The sequence below is a fragment of the Trichosurus vulpecula genome, chromosome 1 (genome assembly GCF_011100635.1).
Source record: "Trichosurus vulpecula isolate mTriVul1 chromosome 1, mTriVul1.pri, whole genome shotgun sequence".
NCBI lineage: Eukaryota > Metazoa > Chordata > Mammalia > Diprotodontia > Phalangeridae > Trichosurus > Trichosurus vulpecula.
The window spans coordinates 170,181,064-170,204,908 of record NC_050573.1 but is presented as its reverse complement, the minus strand read 5'-3'; positions in this window follow the sequence as shown (position 1 = coordinate 170,204,908).

The window sequence follows — 23,845 nt, the reverse complement described above, 5'->3', positions numbered from 1 at the left end:
ATTCTCAAAAATACAATGATTCAAGACAATTCCAAAGGGCTACTGATGAAAAATGCTATCCAAATCCAGAGACAGAACTGATGGAGTCTGGATACAGATCGAAGCATACTTTTTTTACTTTATTTTTCTTGGGTTTTAAAATTTTGGTCTAGTTTCTTTTATAACATGACTAATTGTGGAAATATGTTTTCCATGATTACTAATGTATATAACTTATATCAAATTGCTTGCCTTCTCAATGAGGGAGGTAAGGAGGGAAGGAGAAAATTTGGAACTCAATTATAAAAACAAATATTGAAAATTGTTTCTACATGTATTTTGGGGAAAATAAAATACTAAACAAACAAATAAGTAGAAAGAAAAGTTAATGCTCTTCACAGAAATGAGCCTAGATAGTATCTCTAAAGCACTTAGCACAGTGCCTGGCAGGCACCTAGTAGGTGCTATATAAATACTTCTTCCCCTCACTCCCCACCACAGTCTCGTGTCCATGGAAGTAACAAAAAGAACTTTCAGGATAAACCAACTGAGTGCCCTGTCAGATCTTTCCACATTGAAATAGCTTTGGGTATGAGTCTTACCATAAACTTTTTGTCTACAGTACAAAGATCAGCCTAAGTTCAGAAGGCTCATCACCGGAAGGTTAGCCACCAGTGATTTCTTTTGGGGGGTGGGGGTTGAAGTCATAGGAATTTGTGGAGGTTATTTACTAAGGTGACGCTGGGCTTTGGTCTGAATCAGTGAAGGGAAATATTAAAGTATTACTTATCATTACTTCCCCCTTTTCACTATGCTCTTTATACATCAGGTACTCAATAAATAATTAATCATCTCAGAACATATAACTGCCAGAGAAGCAACATGTAGTAGTGGACAGAGGGCTAACTTTGGAGGTGGGAAGACCTGAGTTCAAGTCCTGCTTTTGACACCTCAAGCTATATGTGACTATTAACAAGTCACAACCTTTCAGTGCTCCAGGCAGCTTCCAAGCAGAAGGGAATGAGTATTTATTAAGCACCTGCTATGTGCCAGGCACTGTGCTAAGTGTTAAATGTTATCTAATTAGATTATATATGTATGTATATACATATATTTTATATATATTCTCTAAGACTATAAGCTATCAATCTATATTGGTAGAAGGAGTTTCCACACTGATACATCAATAAAATCACAGGTCCAGCCTGGAACAAAATCTAATACCTAAGCACAGAAGCACCTCATTTATGAAGTGGGGAATAAGGCCTTCTGCTTGAATTAATTTTCCAGATAACTGAAGCTTATCCCTTTAAATGGCAATTCAATTATTAATTTCACCATAATAATCTTGGGTAGACATTTTTCTCAAGTGGATTACCTACTTCTCTGACTACTTAAATAGAATAGAGCACATTGAATATAATTAACCTTTTATTGATGATATGAGGTTATCATTATGGACATCATTTCTTATGTGGCTGGGAAAACAGATCACTATGTTTAGAATCATAGAACCCGATGTGTGACCTTGGCAAGTCACAACCCCAATTGCCCTGCCTACCCCCCTCCAAATAAAAGGAATCATAGAACCCATCACCTGTTACGCATAGAATGCTAAAGCTAGAAGTGATCTCAGAAACCATCCAGCCAATCCCTTCATTTTACATATGAAGAAACTGCAACCTAGAGAAGGAAAATGAGTTGTCCAAGATCATACAACTAGGATTGTTAAAATTGTATGTAAAATAAGAATAAAGGATGCATCATATAATTATGATGGAATACTATTTTGCTATAAGAAATGATGAGCAGGATGCTTTCAGAAAAACCTAGACTTACATAAACTGATACAAAGTCAAATGAGCAGAACCAGGAGAACAGTATACACAGTAACAGCAGTATTGCACAATGATCAATTTGAATGCTAGCTATTCTCAGCAATACAATGATCCAGACAATTCTGAAGGACTTCTGATGAAAATGCTATCCACCTCCAAAGAAAGAACTGATGGAGTCTGAGTGTAGATTGAAGCATACTTTTTAAGCTTTCTTTATTTTTCTTGGGTTTTTGGTGTGTTTTTTTTTTCAGAAAGGTCTTTGTTTTCTTTTGCAACATGGATAATAAGGAAATGTTTTGTGTGACTGCCCATGTAAAATCTAGATCAAATTACTTGTCTTCTCAAGGAGAGAGGAGGGGACAGAGAGAGATAATTTGGAACTTACCATTTAAAAGAAAGAATGTTTTTAACAATTTACATGGAATTGAAGAAAAAAATTTAAAATAGTAATAAAACAAAATAAAAGTTAAGGGGTGCATCATTGGAAATTAACCAGAATGAGAGAGAGAATAGTGAAAATAAGTTTAAGCAAAGATAAAAATTTTCTAGAGACCTACTGTTAATGTTATGCTAAGAGGAAGCAGCATGTCCTCTGAAGCCTCAGTCATCCAATCAACCAATCAGTCTACATGTATTAAGCTCCTACTACATGTTAGGCACTGTGCTAAGCACTGGGGATACAAAAAGAGGGGAAAAAGAGTCCTTGCCCTTAAGGAGCTTATAACTGAACACACTGCCCTTTCCCCAACTTTAATTTGACTAGTACAATAATAGAAGAACAGAACTGTTGAAGAATGCACTTATCTTTTACCTGGTAGAACTTTCAGACACAAGCCCACCTGGTTGATTACCGTTTCTTTCTTTCTTTCTTTTTTACTATTTCAGTGATGGTTTGTAGAATGCCTCACATGAATCTCAGAGTTAGAAGGGGCCTTAAAATAAATCTAGTCTTGCCATAGTCTAAACAATAATTTCTTACAATAGCCCCAACAAATGGCCATATAGCCTATTGTTGGAAGACTTCCAGAAAGAGAAAACCCCAGTTCTAAAACACTTCTGTAGAGCCCTAATTATTAGGAAGTTTTCCTTATTGTTAAAGTCTGCATCTCTCTAACTTCCACCCACTGTTCCTTGTTCTACCCTAGTCAGGTAGAAGGACTCTAATCTTTCTTCCATGGGACAGACTTTAAAATTTTTAAAAACAACTGTGTCCCCTACCAAAGAAAAAAAAAAGTTTTCTTCTCTAGGCTAAACCCTCCCAGGTCCTTCAACTAATCTTCTTTTGGCATCGTCTCCAGCCCTCTTAGTATCCTAGTCACCCTTCTCTGGATGCTCTTTGTCAGTGTCCTTCCTAAAATGTAGCACCCAGACTGTATTCTAAATGTAGTCTGACCAGAGCAGAGTATATATGAACTATCCCTTTTCTCATTCTAGAGAGCATACCTCTCTTAATGCAGCCTAAGACTATGTTAGCTTCCCTCCCCCCAACTGTGAGAGCCAAATTCAAAGTCTACATAAATCTTTAGATATTTTTATGAGAATTATTGTCTGGCCATGATACCTCATCTTGTACTTTTATAATTGATGATATCAAGTAAGTGTATAAAAAAACCTATGCATTTTCTGAAATTAAGGATAAAATTTTTGAACAACACAGACTAAAGAAGAGATCCCCAGTGCATTCTGCTAAAGACCTCCCTTCAAAATAACATTAACCATTGATGACCACTCTTTGGAAGCTAGATGGAAGGAAGATTGTTTATCCATCAGCCCTCAGAATACGTTTGTCTTCCAAGGGGAGACTAAGCCACAGGACGGTACTAAAAGTCTTAGGGAATCTGTGTCTAACTCTGAGGGATTCACTGCAATGTCAAAGTTTTGGTTCCTTTTCAAGGAGAATTTATGGGTTATTTGATCGGTATTCTGTATCTCTTTGGGACTCCTTTGAATACTTTGTATTTTGTGCCTTTTCTGTGCTCTAAAATAAAAGCTGTGTTGTACCTGACATATCTTTGGTATCTTGAGTGCTTGTACAGGTAGGTATGAACTATACCATGAGTACATATAGGAGATTTTTCTGAAGCAACTGAATATGAGGGTGTGATAGGACCAGGGTTCCCCTGTTTCTCTGAAAAAGGAATTCATTTTCCCTAGTAGGTAACAAAGTTGTCCCCACCCCACCCCCACCTCCCAGAATCATATTGGACCCTGTCTCCCTTGACACAGTTTCCTGGTCACCTAAAGAGCATTAAAAATCCTGCCCATATGAAGTGATCTTAGTGGATATCTGAAGACTATGAGTCACCACCCCCTGCCCTGCTGACCAATCGTGTTCCCATGTGAAGACAAGAAGTGGGGGGCGTCTATAGCAACCAAGTGCCACTGAATCTTTGTTGCATCATCTTGCTGTTAGGCCTTAGCAAACCTTTGCTTATTAACTGTTTGATGATTTATGAGTGCCTCATTTCATCCTCAAATCAAACCCGAACTAACAGGGTGCTGAAATCAGGCCTAGCACTAACCAAAAGAAACTGAACCAAATGGACCAAAGAGAGAACCTGACCATCTTGATTCAGGTCTATATATTGGAACCAGTCTATGAGACTTCATTGTGTTGGGGAGTGGTACCTGAGTTTGAATCTTGGTTGGTGCTTCCTACCCACGTGACCTTGGGCAGGTAAGTTAATTTCACTGGCTCTCATTTCCTCATGTGTAAGATGAAGAGGGCTATGCTAGATGACGGTCTAAGATTCCTAGCAGCAACTTTTATTCTTTATGGGGCTCTTGGTTACGTCTATTCTCTGAATTGGGAAACACATGAGCAGAAAATCACATAGCAAAAAAATCACCTCCATCCAAAAGCATGGAAGAAGGTTCTGTCTTTAGAGGAAACAATGCATTTACAAGGGGAAAAATAAGAAGAATGAAAATTCAGTGCCAATCTCTAGAAAGACATCAGGAAAAGCTTTTTCTTATTAGAGTTAGCCATAGAAACCGTAACTACTGAAATATGTTTCTGCACCGTGATATAATACAGAGACTTGTAAGGAACTCCAATGATGACTTCATATTCCACTTTAAGAGCTAGATATACTAGAAGTTAAACTATTTGCCTTCCAGATTTTAACGTTTTAAAAAGTCTTGTTTTTTCAAAAGATGAGATCATTCCCTAAGTGCTTCCCACCCCACCCCCCTTTTTATTTGGTCATTAAGCAGGTCATGGGAATTTTCGCACCTGAGAATTCCCTATAAATCATAGGTCCTAGGCCCAGGCCCAGGCCCAGGCCCAGGCCATTTAGCAGACTGGTTATGAAAGACTCTAACACTTCAGCTTCAAGAACTCATCAATGTTCTAAGCAATGTAGCTTCCCTCCACTGATGCTATTTACAGATGTCAATCCTTCTATGGATTGAGTCTTCCAGAGTCAGTGAGACTGATAAATTAATCAACCTAGGAAAGAAGGTCTTTGAGCTTAGCTAAGTTGGTCTTCAGAGGGCAGTACATTATCAGATTTCATAAGCAAAGCCTTTCCAATTTAGCCTTTAAGAACTCGGGGTGCTCTCCATGACCCGATGATTTATGGAAGGAGGATGCTAGCGGTGAAAATTTTAAGTATCATGAAACCAAGACTGGATCATTTCATCAGATTTCCAGAATTAAAATTTAATAGGATTTCTAAACATTGAATAAGAATGATTCAATCAGCTCACAAACTTCTAGTTGAGTCTGCATAATAACTTCTCTGCTTAATGTAGATTAAGGCCTATGGAATTTCTTTTTCCTTCTCAGAATCTGGCAGTGACAGAGCAAATGATTTTAGAAATATTCTGAACACATTTTTAGAAGTTATTTTTACCTAATTAGCTAATATAATGAACAAGTAGCCCAGTAGGGCAGAGGGAATTCCATCTGAAAGGAAAATATTAATATAAAAATAAAAGGATGAGTTCATAGGAGAAACAACTGTCACATCAAATCAAATGGTAATTTGGAAACACACTGAGAATTAAGCAGATGGATTTGATCTTGTTTTCCCACAAGAAAGGAACACTTTTATGGATTTTGCTACAGTAATAGAAACTTCCTATAAAAATACCTTTTTATCTTAAGAGGGTTCAATTCTACAGAATTTTTGGCTTCTTCATTCATGTGAAAACTAAAATGTCTGAGAAAGTGAGCTCGCAACAAATTTGGGGGAAGTGCTTCTTGTGGCCAGGATCATCGTAGTAGCTCCATTTTCTATTTCAAAAAGCCATTAGTTTCTCATCCTTCCATTACATTTGGCAAATACTTGTACCTGTTTATAGACTCGGAAAATATTGACACTGGAAGGGAAGACCAATGACTCAGGAGTCAGAGCTTAACCCCTTTATTATGGAGATGGGGAAACTGAGGTCCTGAAAGATGTATGTGACTTACCTTAGATTCCCTAATTGACTAATGGTGGAGCAAAGGCTAGAGCCCAATTCTCTCCTCAGGATTCTTCCTCCTGCACCATATCTCTTAGAACAAGGACTGTAGGGTTTGCTGTTTCCAAAAGCAAATCCCATCAGAGAAAGAGATGTTGTAAGGCCAAGATGGAATGAGGCATCAAAATAGCAACGAGAAAGTCTGACCAGACTCTTCTTGTCAATTCTCTTAACCCTCTTTTTCCCCTCAATGTACATTCCGCTCCTTATGATGTTTAGCTGTTCTCATATGGCTTGCATTTTCTTTTCTATTCATGTCCATGTTATCTGTTACCCATCTTTGAGTTGTATACTAGTCCTGTTATGACCTCAGAATCAATACAGTCACTGGGGAAACTGTTGGAATGTAGCCAACAGGCCACAAACCTATTGGTGGGCTGGGTGGGGGGCAGTGTCTACCCCAAGAATTAGAAGACTTCCTCTGGTATAATGGGCAGAGGAGAAAAAATTTGTTCCAATGGCCATGAAGGCAGCTGAAGCAGGTGCTGCAGCCTTGTCAAAGAAGCCAAAGTCACCCCCTGCATCCATCTCAGGCCATTGCCAATCTTCTTGACTGGTGCCTTGCTGCTGGACCTTGATGACTCTGGAAGAGAGAGCGAGGCTGATGACTTTGTGCAACTCTCTCTTGCTTAAATCAAATTCACACAGGAGTAAAGATATCACCTTGCGATGTCACTGGTCCTCTTTAAAAATGAAAGACTAACAGCAACAGAATCTAGCCCAATTCCTGTAGGGGTGTGCTGGAGCTAGCTCTGTCTGTAATGTTAATGGGATAGGAAGATCTTCCATGCTCATTAATAGGCCTCATGTGGAGCCCATTAAGGGAAGCTTGCTTAGGGGACGCTTGCTTGTAGAAAGGCTTTCACACCTTTTGGTACTAAGTTGATGAGGCACTGAGTCATGAGGGTTGTGATACCTTCTGGCTCTGAGAAGTGTATATATACTCTGAGTTGGTATTTTGCTTTGGGGGCTTGCTTATGAGAAGGATCTTGGGATTTCCTGGTCGGGATTCTGAGTAGCCATATGTGCAGAGCTCCCCGACTACTCATATGTAAAGGCTGTCTCTGTCCAGTGATCTATGTAAAGTGTATAGCAATGCTGCCTTGATGAGGCAGTTAAGAGCCCTGTCTGTTGGTCTTTATGTTAATTTCTCTGCTTGTATTTTCTCTGATGTTCTGGGTGCTGACCCTTCCCCTGAACTAGTGAATGTAATTAAAAGTAGGATTGTTAACCCCATTTTAAGTAGTCTTTCCTAGAAAGTCAGATCTAAGAACCTGTGCTAGCAGGCCATCCTGGTTATGCTAGGGTGCTTACTGTTACACTGTCTTAGGAGAGCCCATCATTAAATTTTCGGTGTTAGCATTTATACCTCAGAAACTGGCAATTACTACAAATCAGGGCTTGATCTACTTGATTGTCTAGATTTTAAGAAAGTATTAAAAAGGCAAGTTAAACTTTAAAATGTGTGCTTAACACAGTGCCTGGCACATGGCAGTGGCTTAAAAAATGTTTGATCAACAAATGACTGATTGCATACATTCAGAGAGCCTGGTTGTTACACACTTACCAACACACCCTATGTTACTCTCTAAACATTGACTGATCTCAGGAATGTAGTAGAAGATTCATAGAATGAAGTCATTACCAGACTGAAGTCCTAGTGACTGTAGGCTAATAATAAAAATGATAGACATTTATATAGCCCTCTAAGGTTGATTAAGTACTTCATATCCATTATCACACTTTAGCCTCACAACATGCCTGCGTTCTTGAGTCTTTAACAGAGTAAATTCTTGGTAAACTAATTTTATACTTTTGGCGGTCAGTGATAGTACCATTTGCCTTTTGGTTCCTCTCAATCAATGAAAGAATAAACATTTACTGGGCACCTACTTCTCTCATATTCTGAGTGTTTGTTAGACATATTCCCCAAATAGATTGTAAGCTCCTTGAGAGTAAAGACTGTTCTTGCCTACCTTTGCATCCTCAGCATTTAGGATCCTGATTGTGAATTTTACCATGTAGCATTATTTTATTGATAAAGAAAGAGATTAATCTGAGATTAGTCTTTCTAATATACAACTCTGATTGTATTACTTGTATCACAAACTTTCAGTGACTCCACATTGCCTTCTGGATAAAGGCCAAAATCCTATGCCTGGCTTTCAGGGTCCTTCATAAGCTGGCCTCTATCTTTTCAGATAGCCTGCTGCTTGGTCTCCTTACCTCAGTCCACTCTGTCCTCCACTCAGCTGTCAAAGTGATCTTCCTACAGTGAAGGTCTAATTCATTATTCAGTAAAATTGGGTGACTCCCTTTTGCCTCCAGGATCAAATATAAAATTCTCTGTTTGGATTTTAAAGCCCAGGCCTTTCTAACCTGGTCCCTTCTTGCCTTACTTCCCTCCATGATCTCTGCAATTCAGTAACAGTCCTATCCTTGCTGTTCCTCACACAAGACCATCTCCAGGCATTTTCAGGGGCTGCCACCATTATCTGGAATCCTCTCCTTACTCATCTTGGCCTCCCGGCTTCCTTCACTAAAATCCCACGTTTACAAGGAGTGTTTCCCTATTCTCCCTCATCTTAGTGCCTTCCCTCTGAGGTTATCTCCAATTTGTCCTATATATGTCTTCTTGATACATAGTTGCTTTCATGTTATCTTCCCCATTACATTGTAAGCTCCTTGAGAGCAAGGCCTGTTCTTGCCTATCTTTGCATCCCTAGCATTTAGCACAGTGTCTGGCACATAGTAAGTTTTTAATAAATTCTTGTTGAGTTTAACTTTTAGACTAACTTACATAGAATTTTTCCCCCAACCTTTATGTGTGTACAATTTATTTCTTTGACTCAGACTTCAATTTGGTGTTCCTAATTCTGTCCCAATTCAAGAAAAATTGATCATATCTAGGTGTCAGAAGCAGGTGGATGGGCTTTGTACATGGGTGTTGTGAGGCTCAAATGAGATCATTGATATGAAACACTTTGCAAACCTTAAAGTTTTTATGTAACAGTTTAACTCTGTTTAAGATCTAATATTAATATTTAATTTTATATTTAAAAGTTTATATAACAACCACATACAAACAATGTACAAGAAAAATTGGAAAGATAGGCAGTGGGAAGGCACTAGAATTAAGAGAGGTTGGGAGAATCATTGAATCATTGGAAAAACTGACCATATCAAGGTACAGAACCAAATGTAAACCTTGAACAAGTTGTACCTTGAACAACTGAACAAGAAACCTTGACAAGTTGTTAATATGCTAATGTATGTTAATATTTCAGGAATTACCCTGATCAGTGAGCTATACCCTGAAGTTTTCAAGGCTGCAGAGTGGTCATATGATAATAGATTTAGATTGGAAAAGGTCATCTATTCCAGCCTCCTCATTTACAGAAAAGGAAATTGGTTTAAGTGACTTGCCTGAGGTCAGACTGGTAGTAAGCATTCAAGGTAGGACTTGAAGCCATGTCTTTTGACTCCGGAGTCAGTGTTCTTTCCACAGCATCATGCTTCCTCCCTGAAGGGATTACCTCTATTCAGAGAAGAGACTTGAGACTTCGGTCAGCTTATATATGCCACAGAGACTTATTATGAGGGGAACGACCTCTTTATATTTGAGAGTCTGGGAGCAGGTACCACATCCTACTGGGGATCAGCAGAGACTCTTCAGTAATAGGGAGATGGTGGGTCTTGGGAATCACATCTCTCTGTTCTTGTCTTCTGGCTTATTCTGAATGCCTGTGCCTCTTACATCTGGGCTCATCATCCCTTAGTTTGGGGCTCCAGGGCAGGATAGCTTTGTCTTGGGGAAGGCTTTGAGGGTTTTGACACTGGGGATTTGAGCCACTTTGACAAATAACTTATTGTGGAGCAATGGAAAGAATTCTAGATATGGAATCAGAGGATAAAGGTTCAAATCTTAGTTCAGATACTTCCCACTTGTGTGACCTTGAGCAAATCACTTAACCTCTGTGGGGCCCCATTCCCTCTACCGTAAAATGAAGGGACTGGAGTAGATAGTCTCTAAGGTGTCCCTCTCGGCCCTAGATTCCTGATCCTATGAATCAGTTAATAAGCAGTCAAATCAATTTATTAAGCACCTACTATGTGCCAGGCACTGTGCTAAGATCTGGGGATAGAAAAAAGGCAAAAGACAGTTCCTGCTTTCAAGGTGCTTACAATATAAGGGGAAGATCACACTTAAAACAGCTATACACAAGAAAGCTACACACAGGAAAAACTGGAAATAATCCACTAGGCCCTAGAATTAAGAGGCGTTGGGAGAAGCTTTCAGCAAACTATGAGATTTAGTTGGGATCTGAAGAAAGTCAACAAAGTCAGTAGGCAGAGCAGAGAAGGGAGAGCATTCCAGGTATGAGGGGACAGCCATAGACAATGCCCAGAATCAAGAGATAGAGTCTTGTTCACGGAATGAGAGGGAGGCCAGTGTCACTGGATGGAAGGTTATGTAAGAGTCCGTTTATCCTACTCTTTCTCTGCTGGCCTTGAACAACCCTGGGCCTCTCTTCCTGCTTTTTTACTTTTGCTTATCTGTAGCTTTCCCTGCCAGAAACGGTCACCCTACTTATTAAAATTCTGTTGATCCTTCAATTCCCAGGTCACAACCTACCTCTTCTGGGAAGACTTTCCCTATCAGTCAACGAAACTGCAAGAATCTTTTCCCTCCGTTGTAATCTTATGTTACTTATTGTCAATATCTTCCATATGTTATTTATTACAGATTGCCTTATAATATACTTATTTGTGTAAGCATCATCAATCCCACCAGATTACAAGATCTTGGAAATCAGAGTCCATATTTATATTGTCTTAATATTTTCCATAGGACTCACAGTGTAGGTGCTAAGTGTATAGTAGGTGTTCTATAAAGTTTGTTGTTGTTTGACTATGAATGAATGAGTGAATCTTCCCTTTCTCTTGTGTCTTTTTTTATCTTCAGATCTCTTTTCCAATCTGTTTAAATAACTGCTCTGGGACAGCATGGTGTCTCATATGTAGCACAGTTATAACTAACGTAGGGGAAAATAGGGATTTGCCTAAAAAATAAATGTTCAGCAACATTTGGGGGAGGGGTGAATGCTTCCTCCTTATGATGACTGCCAACCCTATGTCACCTTAACTGCCCCCATCCAGAACCCTACCCCCCAGGGTTCTTGCCCTAGGATCCACCTTCTCTCCCAACCCCTGAGGGGGCACATTTTCAAATGCCTCCATTTCTCATATGACTTCACCCACAGTCTGGCCATCCTCCCTGCTGCCAACTGCCCCCAGCCTCTAACAATTTTTGCCCCAGGAGAAAATATTCTTTGTTATGGCTCTGAGGATAGGTTTCCAGTATACAAACAAAAAGTGCGTGGCAGTAGAGAATGCTGACCTCAGACTTCATTTGGCACTTTGTGTCTGCTACATGGAAAGTCTCCAGACAGTGTTTTGACGTGTTTCCCACCTGATGACCACAACCTTGTACTCTTGTGTATGTTGTTGTCTATGTCACGGATGGACTCAATCAATAGTGGCCTGAACTTGGTTGCTAGGACAATAAACACAGTAAAGCCAGTGTTTGGGGAAGCAGAGGAAGGGAAGCAGCACGTAGACGTGGGTGTGCTTGGCACAAACTTTCATCTATGTCTCCTGTAGTAGATATTTGAGTCAAACCTTGTTCCTGCAATAACTTTTACCTTGTTTACATTTTTAAGTCCCTCCTGACACTGACGTAACTATTGATTAACTTTGACCTAATCAGTTGTGTAGGCTTGAGAATGTCATTTTAAGGGGGGGTGGGTAGGCTTGTCTATTCTATTCTATTCTATTCTATTCTATTCTATTCTATTCTATTCTATTCTATTGTATCCTATCCTATCCTATCCTATTCTTTTCTATTCTATCCTATTCTATTCTATCCTATTCTAGTCTATTCTAGTCTAGTCTAGTCTATTCTAGTCTAGTCAATTCTCCCCATGCAATCATTTTATTCTCTGCTATTCTATTCTATAATTCAATCCTATCCTATCCTATCATTTTATTCTATTCTGTTCTCTCCTATTCTATGATTCTCTTCTCTTCTATTTTATAATTCTGTTCTATTCTCCCCTACCCTATCATTTTATTCTCTCCTATTCTATTCTATAATTCTATCCTATCCTATCTATCATTCTATTCTCTCCTATTCTATTCTACAATTCTATTCTATTCTCTCCTATCCTATCATTTCATTCTATTCTGTTATCTCCTATCTTATCATTCTGTTCCCTCCTATTCTGTTTTATAATTCTCTTCTATTGTCTCCTACCCTATCATTCTATTCTATAATCCTATTCTATTCTATCCTACCATTCCATTCCATTTTATTCCAGTCTATCTCTCTATTCTATCTGATCCTTCTGTTGAGGGATGTGTGGGGTGTTCAGGGAGGACTAGCATATCTGGTATGAGGGCTTGCTGAACCTTTTTCAGGGCTGTTCATCCACCTTCAGTGTCTACCTGGCACTCAATTCTCACCTGTGGTTCCAAGAAGCTATAGCATGTCCAGTGGCCACACCCTATCTCGTCAGAGGGGCTAAAGCAAGTAGAGGGTAACTGATAGGCCTCAAACTAGTGGGTGAGTTAGGGGGATGTCCACTTCAAGCATGTGAAGACTTCCCCCAGTGGAATGGGTGGATGAGAACAATTTGTTCCAAAGGCCATGGAGGAGGCTGAAGCGGGCACTGTGGAGCATTTAAAACTTGGTCAGACATCAAAAACTCCAAGGTCATCCACTGCATACCAGGCCATCATGAGTCATCTGGACTTTCGTCCCGCCACTGGACTTTGATGACTCTGGAAGAGAAAGTGAGGCTTCTGACTGCGCAACTTTGCCTCACTTAAATCCAATTCACAAGTCAAAATATCACCCTGTGATGCCACTGGTCCTCTCTGAAAATGAATGACAAACAATATCCTTCTATTTTATTCTTTCCTACTTTATCATTCTATTTTCTCTTATTCTATCATTCTATTCTATCTCATCCTATCATTCTATTCTATTCGGTTTTATTTTTATAATTCTATTCTGTTCTCTCCTACCCTATCATTGTATTCAATCCAATCCAATCCTATCCCGTCATTATATTCTGTTCTATTAATATTAACTAAGTGCCTATCATATGCTAGACACTAGGAATTCCAACAAAAAGTTTCTGCCTTCATAGAGCTTACACTCTACTGAAGGGAACAACCTGCATACATCTAAGCAATGGCCAAATAGGTACAAAACAAAGTAATTAGGGGGATGAACTAATAAAATTAGGCTCAGTGCGGGGCTAGAGGTGTGAAATCAGTAAACACTTCCTATAGGAGCTGTACCATGAGCTTAACCTTGAAGGGAGCTGGCGTTCCAAGAGGCAAAGGTGCATTCCAAGCCTGCCATGCAAAGGCAGAGAGATAGGAATGGAATGTTACATACAAGGAACAGCAGGCTAACTGATTTAGCTACAATACAGTAAATATATGGGGGAATAATGTAAAATTAGCCCAGAAAGATAGATTGGAGCCACAGTGTTTGGCTTTAGATGTCAGAGGAGTGTATATTTTGTCTTAGAAACAATAAGGAGCCATCGGAGCTTCCTGAACAGGGAAGTAACGCAGTCAGACCCATGCTTTAGGAATCTCAGTTTGGCAGTTGTGTAGAAAGTGAATTGGGGACTGAATACAGAGATACCAATTAGGAGGCTGTTGCAATAACCCAGACAAGAGGTGATAGAAGCTTTAATTGGGGGGATTATAGCATAAGTAGAAATAAGGGGATAAATAGGAGAGATATTATAGAGGTGGGATCGACATGATTTCATATGGTGGCAGTAAGAGCAAATGCAGTTAAGTGGTGCAGCGGATAGAGTGCTGGGCCTGGAGTCAAGAAGACTCATCTTCCTGAGTTCAAATCCGGCCTCAGGCACTTACTAGCTGTGTGACCCTGGGCAAGTCACTTAACCTTGTTTGTCTCAGTTTCCTCCTCTGTAAAATGAGCTGGAGAAGGAAACAGCAAACCACTCCAGTATCTTTGCCAAGAAAACCCCAAAATGGGGACTGAAACAACTGAATAACAAGAAAAAGAGTAAGTGAAGGGATGAATATGGCACTAAAGTTGGGAACCTGGGTGACTGGGAGAATGGTCTTGCCCTTGAAAGAAATAAGGAAGTTAGGAGGAGGGGCGGGTTTAAGATGAAAATAATGAGTTCAGTTTTGGAAATGATGAGTGTGAGATATTGACTGTGCTAAATGCTGAGGATACAAAGTCCTTGCTCTCAAGGAGCTTACAATCTAATGATGAAGATAACATGAAAACAACTATGTACCAAGAAGATATATACAGGATAAATTGGAGATAACCTCAAAGGGAAGGCACTAGGATGAGGGAGAATAGGGAAACACTCCTTGTGTAAAGGTGGGATTTTAGTGAAGGAACCAGGAGGTCAAGATGAGTAGAAATGTCCAGTAGACAATGGGAAATGAGTGGCTGGAGCTCAGGGGCAAGACGAGGCTTAGGTATTTAGATCTGTTTTAGAGTTATCTGCTCACACAGAAGGAAGGTCTGAAAGAAATTATCCTCTGTGGAAATGAGAATTTTAATAAACATAGGAGATAAGGCTTTTGACCCTGCTATAATTCTTCTTCAAGCTACTTTTACTTACAGGGACCTCTGACGCTCTAGTGAATGTGAAATAGAGTCAATGTGCCCTTCCATCCATTTTATAATCCATCTCCAGATCGTATTCATTATAGAATCATAGGCTTAGAGTTGGAGGACTCTGTGAATTTTGTCACATACCATTTTTTATTGATAAGAAAAGAGATTAATCTGAGATTAGTCTTTCTAATATACAACTCTGATTATATTACTTGTATGATCACAAACTTTCAGTGACTCCACATTGCTTTCTGGATAAAGGCCAAAATCCTATGCCCGGTCTTCAGGGTCCTTCACAAGCTGGCCTCTATCTTTTCAGATAGCCTGCTGCTTGGTCTCCCTACCTCAGTCCACTCTGTCCTTCACTCAGCTGTCAAAGTGATCTTCCTACAGTGAAGGCCTAGTCATTCATTCATTCATTATTCAAGAAAACCGGGTGGCTCCCTTTTGCCTCCAGGATCAAATATAAAATTCTCTGTTTGGATTTTAAAGCCCAGACCTTTCTAACCTGGTCTCTTCTTGCCTTTCTGGTCTTCTCATACCTCACTTCCCTCCAGGAACTCTGCAATTCAGTGACAGTCCACTCCTTGCTGTTCCTCACACAAGACCATCTCAAGGTATTTTCAGGGGCTGCCACCATTATCTGGAATCCTCTTCTTACTCATTTTGGCCTCCTGGCTTCCTTCACTAAAATCCCCCCTTTACATAAGGAGTGTTTCCCTGTTCTCCCTCATCTTAGTGCCTTCCCTCTGAGGTTATCTCCAATTTATCCTATATATATCTTCTTGGTACATAATTGTTTTCATGTTATCTTCATCATTAGATTGTAAGATCCTTGAGAGCAAGGCCTGTTCTTGCCTATCTTTGTATCCCCAGCATTTAGCACAGTGTCTGACACATAGTAGGTGCTTAATAAATGCTTCTTGACTTTGACTTTTTGACTGACTCTCATAGAATTTTCCCCCAATCCTTATGTGTGTACAATTTATTTTCAAGTGAGTTTCTTTGACTCAAACTGCAATTTTGTATTCCTATCATGTTTCTAATCCTGTCCCAATTCAAGAAAAGTTGAACATTTCTAGGTGTCAGAGACAGGTGGATGGGCTCTGTACAAGGGTGTTGTGAGACTCAAATGAGATCATTGATACAAAATGCTTTGCAAACCTTAAAGTTTTTATGTAAATACCAGTTAGCATTATTATTAATTATTATTAGGCCTCCAGTATGGTGATGACTACATTCCCAGTCGTTTAAAATGAATGTCATTTACTTAAAAAAATGGCAAGGCATTATCATTTGAAGATAACAAGTACAGCTGTCAGTGTTGTTCCATGTAATCGTATACGATTTTTCATTTCCCTTAAATGCTATATCCTTTCAATTCCTATTAACAGTTTTATCTTGATTGATTCTACTGTGGATGGGTATGGGTATACTTCAGTGTATGAATCAGCCTAATGAATTATGAAACATAATTGGGCTTTTGAGCACCTACCTAGTGACATTAGTAACCAGGGGTGTGCTGGTAAATGTTTAACAACTAGGCTCTGGGGGGAAGGGTGGAAGTATGTACACACACTTTTAAATTTAATCTGCATTATTAGCAATTTCTTAAGTCTAAACAATCAACAAAGTAATGAATCAAGCCCTGATTTGTACTGATTACCAGTTTAGGGCTATGTGCTTCACTGCATTTCAGAAAGTGGAACCTGGAGCCAATCAACCCTAACAACCTGATCAGGCAAAAAGAGTGACAGTGGCTTCAGTTGCCACATCTCAGGTTTTCTCATTGCTCAGTTGCCATGGCACCTGCACAACTCAATTAACAGAATGTTGACACTGATCAGAGAGTGAGGGAGGAGCCGATATCCTGAGGAACGGGGAGGACTCGATGCTGGCTCATGTGGAAAGGCACGTACTCAGCAAGAGTAACAGTAAGGTCTGTGTTTTCACGAAAAGGAGAGGAGCAGATTTGTGATTGTGATTAGGCTTCAGCATCTGGTTTTGGTGGGTGATGTGAAGGGGGATTACATATGTGACTCAGTAAATGAGAGAGAGAGAGAGAGAGAGACAGAGAGAGAGAGACAGAGAGAGAGAGAGACAGAGAGAGAGGATTAATTTATGAGCAAAAAAGATCTCTGAAAATGTGTTAGTTTTGGTCAGTTGTAAAAAACTGTCTGCTTGACCATAGGTAGGAAACATAGTGGGACAGTAAGAAGAAACCAAGAAAGAGATAGGAGTTCCAGATTCCAATTTTTACTTTGCCGCCTATTTGCAATGTATCTTTTTTTTTTTGTAATGATTGAACCTCCATATGTTCTGAAGCTCATCTCAACAGTATAGATCAGAATTTTTAAACTGTGTCCCATAATGCCCCAGTGAAAGTGAAGTTAAATTTTAGTTGTTTTGTGAAATTAGAAAAGTTTAAAATTAGGTGGATTTTAAAAAATAAAATCAGAAAAATGTAAAATGTTACTCATCTGACTCAAAACAAGGAACTTAATGCATCATACAAGATACAGCAAATAAGAAAATACAGACTTCATTTCTACATGTTATTTACATTGAGGGAAAGTACCCAAGGGAGCAAGGTGGGACAGGGAAATTGATAAAGGGAGAGGGAAGAACTAAATTAAAAATGGAAGCACAAAGAGGGGGAAAGAGAGAAAAAGACTGAAAAGAACAGAAAGCATAAGACAGAAATGCAGATGGAAGACAGAAAGAGGACACAGAAAGATTCACAGAAGTATCTAAACTTTTCTCTTTGCTGGTTCATTTCTTTTAGAGATGTTCTAATTCCTCTCTCTAACCTCTTCGTATCAGTACTTGCAAGTCAACTAAAGAAATATAGGGAGAGAGAGAGGGAGAGGGAGAGAGAGAGAGAGAGAGAGAGAGAGAGAGAGAGAGACAGAGAGACAGAGACAGAGAAAGAGGGAGAGAGAGAGAGAGAGAGAGCGAGAGCACTCCTACTATGTGATAGCACTGCAGAGAGAAAGAAAAAGAAAACAACCGTCTCTGCCCTGAAGAAATCAATGGATAATCCATAATGTCAGATAAGTAAAAGCAAGATATTCTAAGAAAGAAGAAAGTGAAGTAGGAAGTAAGGTCCTTGGTTAAGAGACCATTGTGAGGAGTATGAAAGTTTTTTGAAATTAATTTTGTTTTAAAATTCTTAATGTAAGATATAGATCTCTATATGGGTTGTAGATAATGTAAGATACATATATCTATGTGTAAATCTAATGTAAATCTTTGTATAATTAATATAAAATATGTGTGTCTTCGTGGATTGTTTCATTGTATAGGTACATAATTTCTATCTTGAGGTGAGCCAAAAAAGGGTCCTGGATTCAAGCTTGCTCCTTCACTAGCCTATCTTCAACAGGTGTATTGGATTAGAATTATATCTATCTGCTCCCCTTAAATATTGCTGGTAAAGGGGTATGATTTTTTTAGTTTCAAAACAAATGCCACTTCCCTAGTCATTCCGAAGAGGAGGGTATACCTTTAGCTGAGACTCACCAGCTTAATGCCTTCCCATCAAACAAAAGGCCATTACAAACATTAAGTCCGTTTATCCAAGGAAACAGCAAACAACAAAAAAGATATTATGCAGATTAATATATAGCAGAAAATACATAAGAGCTTATATGGGAGTAAGATAAGATCTCAGCTCAACTATGAGAATGGTTCTAATCTCATTCAAGGGGAAAGTCTCTGAAGTATCTAGGGATACAACCTAGAAACAGGACATACTGAAGAGCCCGCTTCCCTTACATGCCTGAAGCTTCCAGAGTCTTTTCCTTCCATGTGTGTCTCTTTCCTAAGAAGCTTTGGCATTGTTATATAGGTCCACTACATTAAGTCAGCATTCTTTGCACCAGTCAAGAATCACATCTTTTCCCCACCCCCAACAAATGCAGCAGCATATAAAACACCCCAGGCAATATTGTTAAAGTGGATCCCCCATTATCTCTCACCTCCCCCCTCCCATATTCAAGCTCTTGCCAAAGCCTGTCGGTTTCAACTCCACTCTATCTCTCAAATACTCCCCCTTCTCTCCTCTGACACTGCCACCACTCTGGTGCAGGCCCTTATCACCTCATACCATGATCATTACAATAGCCTACTGGTGGGTCTGGTCTGCCTCAAGTCTCTCCCCAGTCTCATTTGTTCTCCATTTTCAGCCACTAAAGTGATTTTTCTAAAGCTCAGGCCTGATTACATCATCCCTGTACTCAGTAAACTCCAATGGCTTCCTAATGCCTCCAGAGTCAAATAAAAATGTTCTATTTGGCATTCAAAACTCTTCATAACCTAAGCCCTCTCCTACCTTTCCAGTCTTTTTATACTTTATTCCCCAACACATACTCTTTGGTCCAGTGACATTGGCCTCCTGGTTGCTCCACAAACAAGAAAAAAATACTGACCTCCCCAGCTTCCACAAGTCCAACTAAAATCCCACATTTTACTAAAATCCCAACTAAAATCCCCAACCCTTCTTCATTCCAATTCCTTCCCTTTGTTAAATATTTCCTAATTGTTTTGCATATATCCTCTGTATAGCTTGCATATTATCTCCCCATTAGATCGTAAGCTCTTTGAGGGCAAAGAATGTCTTTTTGCCTCTTTTTGTACCCCCAGCCTTAGCACAGTATCTGGCATATTTGTGATTTTTCAGTTGTTTTCAACTCTTCCTGACCCCATTTGGAGTTCTCTTGGCAAAGACACTGCAGTGGCTTGCCATTTCCTTTTCCAGCTCATTTTACAGATTAGGAAACCAAAGCAAACAGGGTTAAGTGACTTGCCATGGGTCGCGCAGCTAGTTAGTATCTAAGGCCACATTTGAACTCAGGTCTTTCTGAATCCAGGCTCAGCACTCTATCCACCGTGCCACCTTGCTGCCCATAGTAGGTGCTTAATAAATGTTTAATGATTGATTGATGGAGGAGGGAAGAGGGAAGAAAGGAGAGGAGTAACAGTGTCCTGATTCTATATTAGCCTCAGGACTTAGCTTCTGGGTGTTTTGTTTGTTTATTTGCTTGTTTGTTAACAGCTAGGGAAGTCACGTCCAGATTCAGAAATCAATGAATTGTGTGGAAAGGTACTGAGGAGTGAAGTAGGGGAATTAATTAGACAGCATTGATTGAGCTGAGCAGTGAAGTACCAGCCTGAGATGGGGATTCCTTGTACAGGTATTTGCCATCCTGCTGAAGAAAAAAAATGCCTATTAAATTGATATTGTCAAGAAAGACTCATAGATAATTACCACAGGAGTAGTTTCTCTAATATTTTAACATATTATCTAAATTCTATGGTTTGCCCATTCCCCTGACACCAGGCAGGTGAAAACAGGAGCTTTAACAACCCAAAGGAAGTGATGCAATGTCTCATCTGTCCATCATGGCCCTTCTGCTTACTGTCCATGTGATCTTGGGCAAGCCCCTCATCCTCTGTAAAGGTGGGGCACCTCTGTGAAGATGGGGCAAGCAGACTAGATGATCTCTCAGATTTGAGCTCCGGTCCTCTGAAAACTTCTCTCCAGGGCTGTGGCCTGATAAAACCCAAACAACTTGATAAAAAGTGAATGAATCAGTTAAATATGTAGTTGTTTTGTCTACAAAGCACAAAGAAAAAATAGAGGAGAAGAGTATAAAGGGCTTTAAAAAAAAAACAAATTTACAAGTTAAAAGAATCTCAATTCCAAAAGTGGCTTTGGATTCCCATAGGAATAGCCTTTGTAATTTTGGTCTGACCTCTTTATTTTAAGGATCCTGTGGGCCTCTTTGGATTTTTACAGTAATGTTTAAATGTTGTTGCTGATGTATTAATTTTTTAAATAAAACCAGCAAAGTAATTATTTGATGTGCTAAGGAACAACCTTTAGTTCCAGAGATAACAGAAATGCAAAGAAAAATATCTGTTACAGTCAAACAAGCAGAGGAGCCTGTGGTTCCTCTGTTGGAAAATTATGGAGGGAGAAATGCCCACTAAAGCATGCTTTGTGTCAGAAAAGTAGCCATGTTCCATTTCTTTCCTCCAAGGGGGTCAGTTAGATCCCGTCAGATCCTTTCCCCAAAGGTCCGGTATTGTGACTGCTGACAAAGGAGAGTCAGATAGCAGACTCTCCTGAGACAGTCAGCACTTCTCCTTAATTGGTTTGAAGAATTGCCACTGGGTATCAAACATCTGCCTCCCTTCTGGGACAAGTCAGTAGCCCAGGGTGGGGGAGGGAGAAGAGACTGAACAAGAATTATGCCTTAGTCCCTGGCGTCAAGGCCCTCTCCCTGCCTACACAACAAAGATAGATTTTCTTTCTGTTTTCTTTTTCCTTCTCACTTCTTCTTGCAGGTTTGGTACAGGAACCCCTTCCCCAAACTTTTTTTTAAAATTTGGTCACATGATTTAGCTTTAGTTTTATGTAACCAATGCCATTCTATGGAGTGGGTCCCGAGTTGCTCTGGCTACTTCTGGGGATACAAGTGGTCACCTCTGAAGGACTCATGAGTCTGGGATGAAAGAGTCTCCTCACCACCCTGCTTTGGTCAATAAAGAGTAAAGGACCAAGGGACTACCCAGGGTTTTCTGTTCATCCTAAAGTAACAAACCGTTCAGGGGTGAGCATGTTTCTAAGAAAGTAGCCAAGGCTACCCAGCTTACATACCATGGGATGACCCTGTTTTATTTACTATCTTCCTCCATGCTTATACCCTCACTTCTCTTAGTTTGCTGACTCCTACTAGTACCCATTGGTCGTGCTGCTAGTACCTCTCTCAGGAAAAGAAGTATAACACAGGACTGACCAATGAGAGACCAGCCCTTAGGAGCATGCTCAGTGTGCTTGACTTAATGAAATCCCCCACATGGACTTCAGAGAATTCAGGTATTCTACAACTCCTGTACATTTACCACATAGTAAAGAAAAGCCCTTTGATTAGCAGCTGAGTTGGAACTGGGAGTGCATGTAGAAGACTCCTACAGGGGCAGCTTAGTCTTTCTCTTCTCTGATGCTGATCAAAGGAAGACATGCTGTAAGCTCCGGTAAGGAGAGAGACCTTGTGCCTTTAATCTCCCACCCAGGCTGGGAACCTGCTGTTGCTTCTGTCTCTGTTGTATCTCTTCTTCCCCATTCTTAGGTAGAGGAATATGGTAGATGGCTGCAGCCTGGTCTGCTTTGAAAGGCTGCAAGCTCCTGGAGGGCAGAGACTGTCTTTTGCATCTTCAGCACTTAGCACAGGGTCTGGTATACAGTAGGCACTTAATAAATGTTTACTGATTGGTTGATGGTCAGCCGCCAAGACTGGTGAGAACCAGAGATGTGCCTGAAAAGTGAGTTTCCAAAAGTCCAGGGATGGAAGTCCACGCCAGAGTGAGGAGTTATCTACTCAACCTAGCGGAGTACGGGATGGAGGGGAAGAGGCAAAAGATGATTGCCATTGGCTATGTTGCATTCACCAAGTAAACCTGGTTGAGTAAATGCTCCCAAAGGAATGAGGTGTTTTGTGTGTGTGTGTGTGTGTGTGTGTGTGTGTGTGTGTGTGTGAAGATGTTTTATATTTCTATCCTTGCTGTATCTTCTCCATAAATATCACCTTTGTAAAATTTAATTGATTTTAATTAGTTAATATTACTGGGATTCTAAACAATGTTACTGATGATATTAAGGAGATATTAACTGGAACTAGTTAGATGATATTGAAGAGATAATTGGCAATTGATATGTTGGGGAGAACACACCAGAGTGGAGGCTCAAACCGATAGCATCAGAGAACATCTCATGTTCCTCAGGAGTATCCCTAGAAGCCTGAGGGGGAGATATAAGAGCCTTACTCTGGGAACACAGCTTGTCAGTAAGAGTGGAAGTTGGGATAAGGACTCCCAGAGTTTATCTAGGTTACAGAAGTCTTGTGTTGGGCAAGGAGAAGCTAATAGATCCATAAGAGCTTGGCAGACCGCTGCTTTTCATTTGGCCTGAAGATTTCACATGGACTTTCTCCACCTTCAGTTTCTCTGGTGGAATAATGAGGAGCTGGGCTCTAAGGTTTTTCCTAACTCCAAAATCCTGGGAATCTAAGTCTACTGGGGACATCAAAGTGGGGAGCAGGGTTATGGAAGGCCTGCTAGAAAGATTGGACTTCAGCTTATTAAAGGAAACATTTTCTAGGAAAGCATGGTTTTTGTCTTTTTAATAATTTTATCACCAAAGATAGCTTCAAACCTTTTTAGTTTTCCCCTAAAAATTCTTTATGAATCTGCCTTCCATCAGGTTTCTTGCCCCTATTTATATTTTCAGTTTGTACAACTTCTTGGTGATAATGAGCTCTATTGATTTGCTCTCTATTATATAAAGACCCGCTTCCTTTTATACCATAGAATTTTAAAATCTAGGTCACTTCAGAGGTGAGACAATTGAGAACTTGAGAGGTGAAGTGACTTATTTGTTCAAGGTCACCCAAGTGGCTAGTGACAAAGATAGGACTAGAATTCAGTTCATCACTTACCTCACAGTGTAGGGCTATTTTCGTCAGATCATACTGATTTAATACATTTAATAAATGTTTATTAAGCAACTATTATGTAAAATCACTGTGCTAGGTACTGGGGCTCCCAAAGGACAAAGAACCTGCTCCCAATGAACATATAAGCAACTGGAAGGAAAGAAAGATGGATGATACAGGAGAGTTAGATAAATGCCAAGGAAGGGTCCAGACAAAGTGTCATGAGATATTTGGGGTGGGTTTGAGATAGTTCAGGGAGCTCTTTCCTGCTTAACTTTATTATTTATTAAAAACATAATAATCCACAATATACATCGAACAAAAAAGAGAATCATATATGAAACAGTGAATCTTTGTTATGTACAGGTTTT